The sequence below is a fragment of the Delphinus delphis genome, chromosome 2, assembly GCF_949987515.2.
Source record: "Delphinus delphis chromosome 2, mDelDel1.2, whole genome shotgun sequence".
NCBI classification, from domain to species: domain Eukaryota; kingdom Metazoa; phylum Chordata; class Mammalia; order Artiodactyla; family Delphinidae; genus Delphinus; species Delphinus delphis.
The window spans coordinates 117,609,786-117,625,341 of record NC_082684.1 but is presented as its reverse complement, the minus strand read 5'-3'; the positions used below and the strand labels follow the sequence as shown (position 1 = coordinate 117,625,341).

The 15,556-nt window shown below is 40.1% G+C and overlaps 1 non-coding gene across 1 annotated transcript; it reads right to left on the bottom strand.

Annotated features, from left to right (window-relative positions):
* Nucleotides 1–5,524: 5,524 nt before the first annotated feature.
* On the bottom strand, nt 5,525–5,631 carry LOC132421230 (U6 spliceosomal RNA). Its single transcript, XR_009518521.1, has one exon. It is a non-coding gene; the product is annotated as a U6 spliceosomal RNA (small nuclear RNA).
* Nucleotides 5,632–15,556: the final 9,925 nt, after the last annotated feature.

The following is a 15,556-nucleotide window of genomic DNA, read 5'->3' as shown; positions in this document are numbered from 1 at the left end:
TTGAAATTTGATGATAAGATAATCCTACTAGAGAAATAAGCAAATGATATAAACAGATAATTTGAGAAGAAATACCCAAATGACCCATTAAGAAAAAATATTCAACCACATCATAATCAGGAAATGCAAAGCTAAAAGACAGTCAGATTGGCATCAGATTGGCAAAAACTGAAAACTGAAAATACTAAGTGTTGGTGAGAATATGGAGAAAGAGGAAGTCATACTTTGCAGGTACAGAGGAAAATGTGTACAACCAATTTGGACAGCAGTTTAGCCACATGCAATAAACATGAAAATGAGCGTACCCTGTGACCCAGCATTTCTATTTCTAGGAAATGTGTCAAAGAAAATCTCACATATGTGCCCAAGGAGACACAGAGAATATAGAAAGTGTTAAGAATGCATGAAATTATTCAATGATAGAATGATAGAATGGAATGCAAGAACATGCATATCAGCTTCATATAGAATAGTAAAAAATTAGAAACATCTTAAGTATTAACAAGAGGATGGTGCATTACACTGAATTATATTTGTGTAGTGAAATACTATACAACACTAACAATAAATGACCTGGAACTATATGCATCAACATGGAAGATTCTTTTTTTTTTTTTGCAGTACGCGGGCCTCTCACTGTTGTGGCCTCTCCCTTTGCAGAGCACAGGCTCCGGACGCACAGGCTCAGCGGCCATGGCTCACGTGCCCAGCCGCTCCGTGGCATGTGGGATCTTCCCAGACCGGGGCATGAACCCGTGTCCCCTGCATCGGCAGGCGGACTCTCAACCACTGCGCCACCAGGGAAGCCCTGGAAGATTCTTTTTTTTTTTTTTTCCTTTGAGGGTGAATTTATTTAAAAAAAATTTTAAATTAAAGTTGATTTACAATATTGTATTAGTTTCAGCAAAGTGATTCACATATATATGTAAATAGGTTCATTTTTACTATTTTTTAGATTTCACATATAACTGATATAATATGGTATTTGTCTTTGACTTACATCGCTTAGTATGATAATCTCAAGGTTCGTTCAACTTGGATGATTCTTGTATGCATATTGTTGAGTGAAAAGAGTTTCAGAAGAATATATTGTGAACAATGTCATTGATGCACCGTTTAAGTAATGTGTAATTGTGTAAAATGATACTCAGTATTGCTTAGTTGTACAGGATTTTGGTAAAAGTATAAGACATGCCCAGGTATGATGGACATCCCCAAGAGTGAATGGGATGGGGAACTCAGACTGATTCAAGTATGTTTGCACAGTTCTATTTTTTAAGCTAGGAGATGGATACGCTTGCATTTATTGTATTATTTTCTCCATAGTTTTATATGTCAGAAATATTTCACAATATATTTCTCAAAGATCAAAAGAAAGAGGTAGCTCTCTAGTGACCATAAAGGAACACTGGCAAGTTGATGAACACCCTTTCTGACATGTGTGTCATCTAGAAGCTCATAGGAAATGTCTTCCCATGACCTGAGAAGAAAGTACCACTCTAACATCCTGTGCTATATGGAGCATCTCTCACAGATCCAAAAGAAGGCTGATCTCAACATTCAAAAATTAATTTGAACGACGTGCTTTGGAGCACATTTTTTAAAATTGCAAGTTAGTTAAATGCTTCTGCAAAAATTAGAAACGCTTTCTGAGAAAGATGGTTCTCTCCATGAATCATGAGTTACTCAGTTCTGCCTGAATTATTAGGAAATGCAGGCCAAAGCCCCGCTCAAAGGTTTTTGTCAATTGTTACCCAGTAAGTGTGGTTCCTCGCTTTATTTCTCAAGTCTTCTGGATCATCTGATCTTATTTGATTGTGGAACATGAATTTTCTTGTTTTAACCTCAACTAGTTCTGCAATCCAACTCAAAGTAGTAGACTTGGAAAATGAGGCTTTTAGCTGGGGAGAACCAAGGGCTGCCCTTGGGAGGTCAGATGCTCCAATGCAGTTTTCTCAACCTCTTGATGCTATTTGCAGTTGGCTGTGAAAGGATGGCTTTGGAATTGGCCTGGGGGGTCAGTGAGAGCTAGACCAATCCTTCCTGAGAAGGGCTGCTCAGCCAAACTTGTGGGGGAGGACAGCCCCCAGACCGTGGGCTTAGAGACCGACCCTGACATGTGCTATCTGTGAGATTTAGGCTGATTCACTTAACCTCCTTGAGCCTCTGATTCTTCATCTGAAAAACAGTGTGTTTTGAAAATTAAATTAAGCAGTATCTGATAAATCAGCGTACATGAAAGATGTTCACTGAGATCACTAGCCCGATGAAAACTCCTAGGCCCACTGAAACGGATCTGACTCTCTTCTGAGAACGCAAAAATGATCCTTTTGAATTCAGTCCTTAAGGCATTAGTATAAATGAACTTGTAGGTTTGCTTAAACATCTCTGGAAAAAAGAGGGCAATCTATGAATGAGAGACTTCAATTACAGCACTCTATCCCTAAGTGTGGTATGTTCTTGGTTCATGAGAAAGTTTTCAGTGGTGTGATTTTATATGCTGAATTTAATGACATTTGGTTTTCCTTGGACTCATCTTTATAGTTACCTTCTGGTGCAGAATGAATGGGAAACATTCAGCCTGGCACACAGTAGGTCATCAGTAGGTGGAGGTACTGTTATTACTGCTCTTTTCTCTAATCAACACTGCTCCTTGTGGGAGCATTGCCACATTAAAAACACTAGAGTTCTGCACTGGCAACTGGGGAATCCATGCCATTGGGTTGTAGGAGGGAGGGGAAGACTGCAGGCAATGAGACACTCAATCCATCACTTGTTCCCACCAATTTCCTAAGAGCTGAGAAAAATAAGACCAATCACCTTCTCTTGAAAAAGTATATGTGGTGAAGTAATAAATTCTGGATTGCATGATGGGATACCCAAGGTGGAGATGGATTTCCCATGCAGTAGTCCAGGCAAGCTGGTAGGATTCCTGTCTTTGGCTGTCTTAGGGGGATCTGTGAGGTCTCTAAGGTCTATTGCTGAGTCTTCAGAGCTTACCTGTATGTCCCAGACAGCTTCAGCCCCCTCCATCATGCTTTCTTGTATTGTGTCATGTTAGTATGATTATCAGTTGCTTTCACCTTATCAACAGATTCACAGCCTCCTGATGGATGATGTAATCACCATGCACTGTACATTTTCAGCACAGAATGATGCTGTTCTCTTTTATCTTCTGTATCCAGCAGGGGATGACTCAGTCAGAAAGAAATTTCACTTTACACATCGTTAGACTATGCTTCAGGCTTTCCCCAACAGAGAACAATGGAATCTTGGCTCCCAAGCGTTGTCATTCACCTGCATCTTTCCCTATAAAGTGGGGCTGGGCCCTGTGAAATGGGTGGTCTGGTGTTGTAACAGTGGTAGGACCAGCTTCTTGGCTGTAAGTCTACATAGTGCCTGGTAGTTAGAGCAAGGGAACCTGATTTAAATAACTAGCGCAGCAAACTTTTAATTCTAATTATTATTCTCTGGCGGCAAATTCTGAAATCCAGAAACACCCTGTGTATGTACTTCTTTTTTGACAAAAGTAAAAGCTTGCATTTATGTAAAAAAGAGTAGATGATATCTCCCCTCTCTTTTTATATTTATATTTCAAAATTTATATTCTGATATACAACAATGTATATTGGGGGAAGTGAGGTCAAGATTCTTTATTATATTTTAGGAAGAACTTCTAAGATGACTGAACTTTCTTCAGTCTTTCTTAATGAGGGGTCAGCAATCTTTTTCAAGGGAAGGTCTATTTTTTTAAGATGTCTGTTGACTAGAGAGAGAGCCATACAGGAGGAAATAGGGGGGATAGGGATGCATTAAGTGCTTTCTGGCTGCTGGGCAGACCCAGTTGCTGTACGATGCTGACTAATGGAGGAGTCTGAAACCAAAGTTTCAAGCCTTCATCTGTGGTCCAGCTGCTTAAGAATGAGGACCAAAATTTTGTATGTGACCGATTTCTTCTCTCAAGACTGTCTGATTTTCATTTTGTCTCTAATAGTTCTGCTAGAAGAAAATCCCTTAAATATCTTAACTGAAACAATGCTTATTGGAAGGGAAATCCTTCCTGGATCAGCAAAGTTGGAGTCCTGATTGTGGAGGCTTCGTGGGCTCTCAGGAACTCCCCAGCCCATTCCTCTCTGCTTCCTTCACAGCTACCTCTGTCTGAGCCCTGCCCTGGAGGGTAGCTGGGACAGGGTACTCAGCTCTGGGGGTGAGGTCACATGTCAGTCTAGAACACTTGACCCCAGAGACCTCTGTCATTTCTTTCTCTGGGTAAGTTTCTGAGTTTCTGTAGAGCTAGAAGGCTGCCATTTGTAATGACCCTGAGGGCTATATTGGTCTCCTATATAAGAATGTTATGAAGCAATGAAGGAGGTTGGAGTCCGCTGTTTGGCTGCTATTGAGGCAACAGGAAAAGTCAGTACATGGCCTCTATCATTGAAAGCTCGAGTTTGGTATCACATGTGATGGGGAGAGAAAAGAAAACCATCAGTGGAACAGAGTATCTTTATCATTTTAACTTTTAATAAGGCCTCTGATGTACTTACAATATCAGATGGACTTTTCATCATCACAAACATTTAGTATGGCAGATTGCAACCTCTAAGGGTGTGAGTGTCTGTGTGTGTGTGTGTTAAACATTGTCCTGATTTCCCACGCTTTTATTTCATGAGTAATTTCCTGTTAAACATTTATGATGGGGAAAACAGTTTTTCAGAAAGTTAAACATAGAATTACCATATGACCCAGCAATTCACTATTTGGAAATACCCAGAAAAATTGAAATCAGGGTTTTGAACTGTTATTTGTACACCCTCGAAAAGGTATTATACACAGTAATGCTACTATTATTCATAGTAACATTATTCACAATAGCCGAAAGGTGGAAACAACCCAAATGCACATCAACAGATGAATAGATACACAAAATGTGTTTATCTACAATGGAATATTGAGCCATAAAGTGGAATGAAGTACTGATACATGCTACAAAAGAATGAACCTGAAAAACATTATGATAGGTGAAAGATTTTAGACATAAAGGGTCACATATTATATGATTCCATTTATATGAAGTATCCAGAATAGGAAACTCTATAGAGACAGGAAGTATATTAATAATTGCCAGAGGCTGGGTAAAGGGGGAAATGGGGAATGAGTATTTTTTTTAAGTCTATGAATATCAGAGATTTACTACTTTTTTACATATATATAAATTCTTTTTTTATATTCTTTTCCATTATGGTGTATCTCAGGATAGTGAATAGAGCTCCCTCTGCTATACAGTAGGACCTTGTTGTTTATCAATCCTATGTGTAATAGTTTGCATTTACTAACCCCAACCTCCCACTCCATCCCTCCCCCATCCCCCTCCCCCTTGGCAACCACAAGTCTGTTCTCTATGTCTGTGACTCTGTTTCCTTTTCATAGATAAGTTCAGTTATGTCATATTTTAGATTCCAAATATAAGTGATATCATATGGTATTTGTCTTTCTCTTTCTGACTTACTTCACTTAGTATGCTAATAAATATATGGAATGCTTTGCAAATTTGCATGTCATCCTTGCACAGGGGTCATGCTAATCTTCTCTGTATAGTTCCAATTTTAGTATAAGTGCTGCCGAAGTAAGCATGGGAATGACTACTTAATGGGCATAGGGTTTCCCTTTGGGGTGATACAAATGTTTTGAAACTAGATAGAGGTCATTTTTGCACAACATTGGGAGTATCCTAAATGCCACTGAATTGTATACTTTAAAAGAGTTAATTTTATGTTATCTGAATTTGACCTCAGTTTAAAAAATCTATGGTGGGATTTCAAGAATCCAAGAGCAAAGCTTTAAAAACAGGTGAGAAGAATACATTTCTTTTTTTTTTTTCTTTTTCTTTTGCAGTATGTGGGCCTCTCACTGTTGTGGCCTCTCCCATCGTGGAGCACAGGCTCCGGATGCGCAGGTTTAGCGGCCATGGCTCATGGGCCCAGCCGCTCTGCGGCATGTGGGATCTTCCCGGACCAGGGCACGAACCTGTGTCCACTGTATCGGCAGGCGGACTCTCAACCACTGCGCCACCAGGGAAGCCCAACATTTCTTAAATGCTATACACGCACATAGAGACACATACAGATGTAGATACAGAAGTCCCAATGCGGGGACTATTATATATTGGCCAGGTATGATGGTTAATTTTTTGTATCAACTTGATTGGGCCAGGGGATGCTCAGTATTTGGTTAAACATTAATCTGGGTATTTCTGTGAAAGTGTTTTCCATGAAATGAACGTTTAAATCAGTAGATTACTTAAAGCAGATTTCCTCCCTGATGTGGGTGGGCCTCAACCAATCAGTCGAAGGTCTGAATAGAACAAAAAGGCTGATTGTCCTGAGTAAGAGACAATTTCTTCTGCCTGACTGCATTCAAGCTGGGACCTTGACCTTCGCTTGCCCCCAGACTAGAAATACTTAATCTACTCTCCTGAGTCACCATCTTGCTGACTGACTCTATAGATCTTGGGACTTGTCAGTCTCCATAATTGTATGAACCAATTCCATATAATACATCTCTTTATATTTGTACCTCTGTCTATCTATCTATCATCTACCTTCTTATCTATCTCTCCTATTGGTTCTCTGGAACCAATACAGAGAACCCTAATACACCAATTTACCAAGTTTCTGACACAATTATTCCTCTTTTCATTTTCTTTCTGATCTTTCTTTCTGTTAACCTTTTCATCCTTTCTATATAATGCTTTCTTTCTGTTAACCTTTTTATCCTTTCTATATAATGCCCTATTGTCTACATGACTTTACTTCAAGTAGTCTCACACTTAATGGCAAACAAAATTGCTTATCCAACCTGAGATTAAAATTTTATCAGAAAATAAAGCTAACAATTCCACTGTTCTTTTGACCGAAAGTTAATTTTAGCAAGTGTGAAAATGTCACCAAATTATGTTTCTGTGTCTTTTTCTTCATAAGAGAAAAGGTGTTGTTTAGTTGTGTCTTTTCTGATATGCTAGCTTTATAACGAAATGTCCAGGTTCCCCTCCAATCACACAGCCCATTGGTATGTTATGAAAGAGTTTATGACTCTCATTAACTTTGATGGTTATAATTAAATGAAGCTGTGGAATAATCCAGGGCCAGCCCTTTGGAGTGCTCCTAATTCAGTTTCCATAGACATTCACGAGATGATGAGTGTAGCTAAGCCAGAGTCCATGATACTGTGATTTAAATATCTATTGTCTGAAAATAAAAATCTTTCCCTAAAGAAAAAATAAAAGGCCAGACATAGATAAAATTCAATATGGAGAGATCATTGTGTATTAGCACAGTGACATAGTGGACAAAGCTTCAGAGAAGAGGTGGCGCTTCATCTGGGTGTTGACCTAATTTAGTGGGGAAGGAAAGGTAAGAGGCAACTATTGAGCCCTTACAATGAGCTCTCATTAACTCTTACAAAAGCCTTGTAAAGAACATAGCATTACCCTGTTGTAGAGATGAGTAAACCCATGGTTTTGTCCCTGTAAACTTTGTGGCAGAAAGCAGATGTCTCAGCTATGAGAACTGAAGCTGTGCATATATGAGTGTCCTAGACATGTTTGGATGATGAGAGGTGTAGAACGAACAGGCGTTGTCTGCTGGACAGTGGACAAGAATTACAGGAGTGTCTCATTGCATCCATCCCTCCAAGAGTCTTGCACTGGCGTCCCATCATCTTATGCCTGATTCAAGGAAGACAGTGCTGCAAAAAGAAGTGAGAAAAAACAGAAAGGGCCAAGTCACTGAGCCCTCCAGAAGACATTCAGTGAGTAAGGAAGTATTCTTGGAAGGGGCAACAATGTGGCACCCAGGGGTGAAGGTAAGAGATGGAGGAGTGGGTGCAGTGTGTTAGCTTCATAGAAACAGCATCAGGCATTCCCTAGGGATGTTGAAGCAGGAGTGGAAAGTGTCAGTTGTTAGACAAAGAAGTCTCTCTGGAGCAGAGGGGAGGTATTTTCCAGAGATGCTGAGAATTCTGAGCAAAGGGGTCAGGAAAAGTGCAAGTTTAGGGCCTGCCTTAGTGAGTGGGGGCTGAGTCTGATACCTGGTGCTACCACCATCATGACCCTGAGTTTACCTCTGCCTGTAGTGGCCTGGAAAATACACAATGGTAGGTATACCATTCTTTGTGTGAGGTTCTCAACTTCATGAAATGGAAGCACAATTGGATTCTAATAAATATACTCAAAAAGAATGGACAAGTTGATCAATGCTGCAGAATACAATTCAGAAGGCAATCAGCGAATATTTACAGCTTTAGTATATGATAAAGGTAGACTTTCAAACCAGTGTGTAATGAATGGTGTTGAAATAATTTGTTATCCAAATCAAAGTAATCAAATTAACTTGGGAAAAAGTAAAGTTAGTTCACTTTCTTACACCATGAAAACAAAATTCTAGACAAACCAAATTCCTAAACAACTAAAACATCACAAAAGCATTAGAAGAAAAGTAGAATATATTTCTAACCTTGAGAGTAGGAAAGGATTTTATAAGAAACAAAATGCAAAAGCAATACAGAAAACAGACAGCTACATCAAATGATGTCAGGGACACATATCCAACTCTCAATGGTTACAATGAAGCCCTTTTTCTTGGTTTGAGGTGAACAAAGACATGTCAACTCTCCCTGTCTCCATGGGTGTGGGGTCCAACAGCTTTCACCCAAAACCCTTACTCACCATGTAATGTCCTTCTCAAAATCTTTTTATGCCCTAAACATGGTCCATGGATGAAAACCATTGATGTCCTCCATACTGATCTTGTATCTCACGTTGGAATAGAGCTTCTATTATCTTGGAGCCTCAGCCAAATCTAAGGTTAAATAGCTTCATTTTAACATCTGTGTGTGTGTGTGTGTGTGTGTGTGTGTGTGTGTGTGTGTATGTGTGTGTGGTGGGGGGGTTGTGCACATGTGTGCACGCACAGGCATGTGTCTGATGACACTTCAAACTGATAGCACTAGTAATCCCAGGGAGGGGAATTGAGTAGAGTGGTGAGTTGTCAAGTGGGACTTCAACTTTATCTGTAATTGTTTCAATTTTTATAGTGACAATATATTCATGGATTACTTGGGTAATTAAAAATAAATGAAATTAACTCTAGTCTGTGCTTGTTGAGTTTCTGCAACTTAACTTCTATCTGCCAATGAAATAAATCTGAAACCTTTCTTTTGGGTTAATCGCCCAACTAAATGTGTTGCTCTGTTGGAAGAAAACCAAATTGTGAGGCACTATTCAGGGCTCTGTGCTGTGGATTGCTCATATGGTCTCAGCATTGGTCTTTTGCTGTTCCCTCTTTCTAGATATGTACTCAGTATGTAATATACATTTGCTCTGACACTTTGACTTCCTGGCCCCTGGCTGACCTAAAGGGATAAACAACAAATCCAGCAACTTTCTCTCTTGCAAACATGAGAGAGTACATAGCTACCTGGTTCATTTCCAGCTGGAAGCAAAGCACAGTAGGTAGGGTATTTACCCCTACCATGAAATGAAAATGGATCTCTATTTGGCTTCCCAAAATAAGCTGAAAAAATCACTTTTCCGGTGTTCAGAGCATCCTGGGGATATTTTGGTAAAGTGGCAGGCATAAAATGAACAAGGAGATTAGTCTTAGCACGTAATGTAACTTTGGCTGTAAGCACACATAGCAAGGCATGGCAGTAAAGGCACAACCCCCAACCTTCTCCAGGTGTGTTTCCTCCAGGCAATTTCTCACACTGCATTAATAATACCTTAATGATACCCATTTGGTGTTTTATAAATATTTCAAAGTATTTCTACATTTCCATTGGCCCATTTTACATCTATCATGTGCCCACAATTGTTGGTTGTGGGGTTTGGAACAGAAAGAGCCATTTTTTTCTCCCACAGGAAGTTCAGAGTGTAGTTCAGGGATGCAGACACTTAAGCCAATATTAAGTGTCAAGTTTCCCTTCCATTAAGCAAGGAAAATGCCATGAGAGAAAGAAACACAGGAGCTGTGGGAGAACAGAGCAGAGCATTGGGAGAGGTGTAAGAGAGCAGGGCCGCTTTAGGAAGAGGAAATGGCATGTGCAAATGCACCGAGGCATAGAATTGTACCTTGGGTTTTGAGGAACATAAGTTATTGAGGGCAGGACATGAGCATAGTGAAAGCTATGGCCAAATGGAGGGTCTCTGGTACTTATCTATGGAAACTGAACTTGATCTGGAGGCAAGAACATTCAATGGATTCTAAGCAAAGAGGGGACTTGAACATATTTGCACTGCAGGATAAAGAACCAATTGGAATGAGGCAACAGTGGAGGTTGGGAGACTACTTAAGAAGCTATCTGAGCAATCTGCAGGAGTGAGGCTGCGCTAAGACAAAGGTCCTAGGAAAAGGGAGAGGCAAATGCAATTGAGAGAAGTTAAGGAAGTAGTTTCTAGAGAATTTGATGAATTGCTGGGTGTTGGAGAGATGTGTGGACGGGAGTCTAGGTTGCTGGCTTTGGTGTCTGGATGAGTAGGGGCACCATTCACAAGGCAGTGAAAACAGTAAGGGGATTAGGGTCAGGAAAGGATTGATAAGAATGCTCTTAGAATATTTATTTTCCCATACTTTCTAATGAAATTCTAGTGGGCTAGATATGATAGAATGATGAAGTGTATCTTCTGGCAAGGAATCTTAGACACTCAAGATAAACGGACTGATCTAATGCTCCACCTGCTTGGGTCCAAGTAGGGACCAGTACTGAGTTTTATTTGCTCTGGCCCAGAGCTCCTTTAACTGAACTATGAAAGTGATGTCCCTTTGACTCTGAATCTACTTGCTTTTCCATACAAGGCAGAACATATAACAGAAGCACTTTAGGTGGAATAGAAACTCTCTTCTAAATTCATTCCTTCACTTATTCTCATACATTTATGGGCACCTCTTCTGTGCCAGGCATTCTCCTAGGTGTTCAGCTGTGAAAGTCTTCCTCTCACTGAGGTTACATGTAAGGGGTGGAGCTGGTTATTACAGACACAAGGAATTATACAGAGGGAGGTAGATGCTACAGAGAGAAGTGCAGCAGGGAGGGGGTGGGGGTGTTGGGGATAGAAGACTGCTCCTTCCTAGAGGGTTGTCAGGGAAGGCCTTTTGGGTTACGAGATGTTGAGCAGAAATCAAAGGCAAGTCAGGGGGATCCCTGGGGAGAGTAGTCCAGGATAAGAAAATTGCAAGTGCAAAGGTGCTGCTCTGGGGAGGTGTTTGACATAGTCAAGGAGCACTGGGGAAGACCCATGTGGTTGAAGCAGAGGGAGCAGGGAGAGAATGCTGGAGGTGAGATCAGAGAAGAAGTGGGTGATCAGGTCGCAGAGCCTTAAAGACCAAAGCAAGGTCTTGGCTCCTGCCCTGAGTCAGGTGGGAGCCACTGTGGGGAAGCCACTCCCAGAGAAAAGACATGATGTGACTTGCCTCTTCCAAGGACCATACTCTGGCTGCAGGGAAAGGGCAGAAGCAAGGGGACCAGTTCAGAGGCTATCACAATAATGAAGGTGAAGAAGGCTGGTGCCGGTCTTCCCTGGTGGCGCAGTGGTTGAGCGTCCACCTGCCGATGTAGGGGACGCGGGTTCGTGACCCGGTCCGGGGAGATCCCACATGCCGCGGAGCGGCTGGGCCCGTGAGCCATGGCCGTTGAGCCTGCGCAGTGAGAGGCCCGCGTACCGCAAAAAAAAAAGAAGGCTGGTGCCTCAGACTGGAGTCTCTGCTGGGGAGTGGGGAGAAGTTGTCAGGTTCTGGATAGATTCTGAGTGTAGAGACAGCAGGTTTGCTGGTTGATTGGCAATCAGATGTGAGACAAAGACAAAAGCCAAAAATGGCTCCAAGGCTTCTTCGTGAAGAACTGCAAGCGTGAAATTATCATCTATTTTAGGGGGGAGGGGTGGCTGAGGAGAATGAAACAAGCAGGCTTGGTAGCTGGAGGGAGATATTTGATTTTGAACATGTTAATTTGAGACGTTCATTAGACAACAAAGTGGAAATATTGAACAGGTGATTATCCATGAGTCTGGTGTTGAGCACTGAGGTCTGTGATGGACATAAAACCTTGAGAGTCATTAGCATTTAAATATTACTTAAAACCATGAAGCTTGATGAGATTATGCTGCTGATTTATAGGCCAAGTAATGTAGGGACTGAGACCTGGCCACTGGAGACCATTAGCCCATGAAGGTGACCGTGACATCGACAAGTGCTGTTTTGATGGAGTGGTGGGGACAGAGCATAGAGTGAGCGGAGGGAAATTGAAGACTGCAAGCACAGACAAATATTTCAAGGAGTCATGTTGTAAAGGTGAGTGGACAATGGGAGAGGTATCTGGGGTGGGGGGAGGTAGAGTTAATGTTTCCTTCTTTTTAATGGACAATATTACTGCATGTTTAATGCTGATAGGATCTAGCATAGACTGGAGAAAAGGACAAATTTATGCTGCAGGAGTGATAACACTAGATTGTGCATACATCAAGCTAACTAGCAGGTACTACATTTATTGAAAAGAGGAGGTGAGGTTGTCTAAGAACTATTAAATGGGCAGAATCTAGTCTCCAGGATGAGGAAGGAGCTGACTAGAATGACTTACATTATAAAATAAATGTGTTGGGACAACTAGGTGTCCCACTGAGGATGAAAAAAATATTGTATTCACACTTTGTACTTTAAAACAGATTCCAGATGTATTAAAATTTTAAAAGCCAAAGAATGCAATTATAAAAGTATTAAAAGAAACTACAGAAGAAATTTTAAATGTAACCTTGTGGTATGGAAGGCCTTTTGTGAGTATGCCTCAAAAATAAGAACCCCAAAATGAAAATGTTGATAAATTTAATCTTATACAAATATAAATATTTCATGTAGCTAAAAATAGCCAAAATATTAAAAAATACAGGGGAAAATATTTGTAATTCATAGGACCAATAAAGAGCTAATTTCCAAAATGTATGGACTATTTACAAATCAGTAAAATAAAGACAAATGGGGGAAATGAGGAAAGGTCATTTGTTATATATTGGTATAACTTGTATGTAAGGTGGCCTGGCAATAGCTTTCAAAAGTAAAAAAACGCCTATCCTCTTTGTCCTGGAAATTCCATTATAGACATTTTTTCCTGCAAATAAACTTTTATGTGTGTGAAATATTGACCAGGGATATTTGCAGCAGGATTCTTTGTAACAGCAAAATATTGGAGGAAACCTAGAGGTGGTCTATCAGTCGGAGAGTAGTGTTATATATTATGAAACAGTTATATACAGGACTACTATGTAGCCATTAAAAAGAACAAGGCAACTCTTTTGCCCTTTATATCTCTAAGATACATTGTTAGATCAAAAAACCATGATGTATAGAACAGTTACAGTGGGGGAAGAGGAGAGTGGGATGAATCGGGAGATTAGGTTTGACATAAATATACTACCTTGTGTAAAATAGATAGCTAGTGGGAACCTGTGGTATAGCACAGGGAGCTCAGCTTGGTGCCCTGTGATGACCTAGATGGGTGGGATGCCGGGGGTGGGGTGGGAGGGAGGTCCAAGAGGGAGAGGATATATGTATACGTATAGCTGATTCACTTCATTGTACAGCAGAAACTAACACACCATTGTAAAGCAACTATACTCTAATAAAAAAACAAACAAACCATGATGTATAGAACAGTTATATCATGTCCCATAGAAAAAAGACAAATATTAAAAAGCAGTAATTTTGTTAAACCTCATTGGTAACCCAGAAAATGTAAAATAAGGCACTAGCATTTTTTGAAAATTACAGATTAAATATATCCACCGTTGTTAAAGGTGTGGGTAAATTTTTTAAGCCTCATCGTAACCGAGAAAATGTAAAATAAGGCACTAGCATTTTTTAAAAAATTACAGATTAAATATATCCACCATTGGTAAAAGTGTGTGTAAATGGCTCTTTTATAAATTATTAGTAGCAGTATAAAATGGTAGGAACATCTTAGAAAGAAAATTTGAAGCATCCAAGTGTGTTCAAAATGCCTATGCTGGTTAACCAAGTAATTCTATTTCTAGAAAATTAAACTATATGCACATTCACACATGTTCTGCAAAGTATATACAAGATATTAATTGTTTTATTACTTGAATAACAAAGAATAGAAACAAATTAAATGTCCATTAATAGAGAATGATTAAGTAAATTATATTTCATGTACACCATGGACAAGTCCAAAGTGCATGCTCTTAACATACACTGCCTCTCATTCTATACTGCCTTCACATATTCCCAATAACTTCTTCTGAAATAGTACTCAATCAAGTAATTAATGAATTCATCCATTCATTTATCCTTTCTTGCCTTACTTTACAATCACTCACTTGGGGCATCTAGGAACCATGCATTCTGCTATGCTCTAAGGGATATTTAGATTTTGAAAAAATGTGGTCCTTGCCCTCAAAATAGCTTCAGGTGCATGTTTTAAGAGCTTAATGTCATATCATTTATCACGTGGAGGATGCTCCTGTTTCACAATGCTAGTTATAAACAAGTTTCCGCTGGAAATATCTTTCCTAGACAATTGGTGTGAAGTGGCTGAATCTAAATCCTATTTTTGACCCAGATTAGCAGTGTAACCTTGCACCAGTTGCTAAAACTTGCTAAGCCTCAGGGTCTTCACTGTATAATAAAGCGATGATACCAACTTTGCAAAATTTGGGGGAGGATTAAGGGAGAGATGAAGATGGCATGTAAAAGAGGCTAAATAAATGTTTGTTTGAGGGAATTCCCAGGTGGTCCAATGGTTGGGACTTGTGCTTTCACTGCTGAGGGCCCAAGTTAAATCCCTGAATCCCTGTTCGGGGAACTAAGATCCCACAAGCCGCATGGTGTGGCCAAAAAAAAAAAAAAAAAAAAAAACAAGTTTGCTTGAAGTGCTATCATTGAGGAACTCGTATTCTAGACAGTGAGAAGACAAGTGAATAGGTAACTTCAGAAATGTTTAAGAAAAACATCATGAAAGAGATAAGCACAGGTAGGAGTGCTTATAAACATTGAACATGTTTAGCCTGTGGTTTGGCTTGGGTACCAACCAATGGTGCACATCCATCAGTGACCAGCAATGCTGCTACAGGGGCCTGGAAGCCCAGTGATGTCCAGACATCACCCCTTTCACAGTTGGATCAGGGGGAGATGAGATGGGGAGCATCCAAGGGGAGAGGCCAGGGTAGCCAGAGCTATGGGAAGGATTCTGGGGGTTGCTTAAGTGAGGTTAGTACAGTGGCTATTTTCAGCAGGTACAAAAGTATTTTAATATTTTAAGCATTAGATTAAAATATTACTAGTTAGTGCCAGCTCTGTGGGAACACAGAGGAGAGACATTTATGCTGTGTACAGTCAGAGGACACTTCCTGGAGGAGGAAATTCACCAGAAAATAAAATGCGTGGAAGTAGTGAATGGATTGAAACTGCATCTCCAAATTTTCCTGCCCCAAGTCTAATAAAAGGAACAACAAAAAAAGTAATAAAAAAAATTACAAAGTTTTTACCAACAGTAA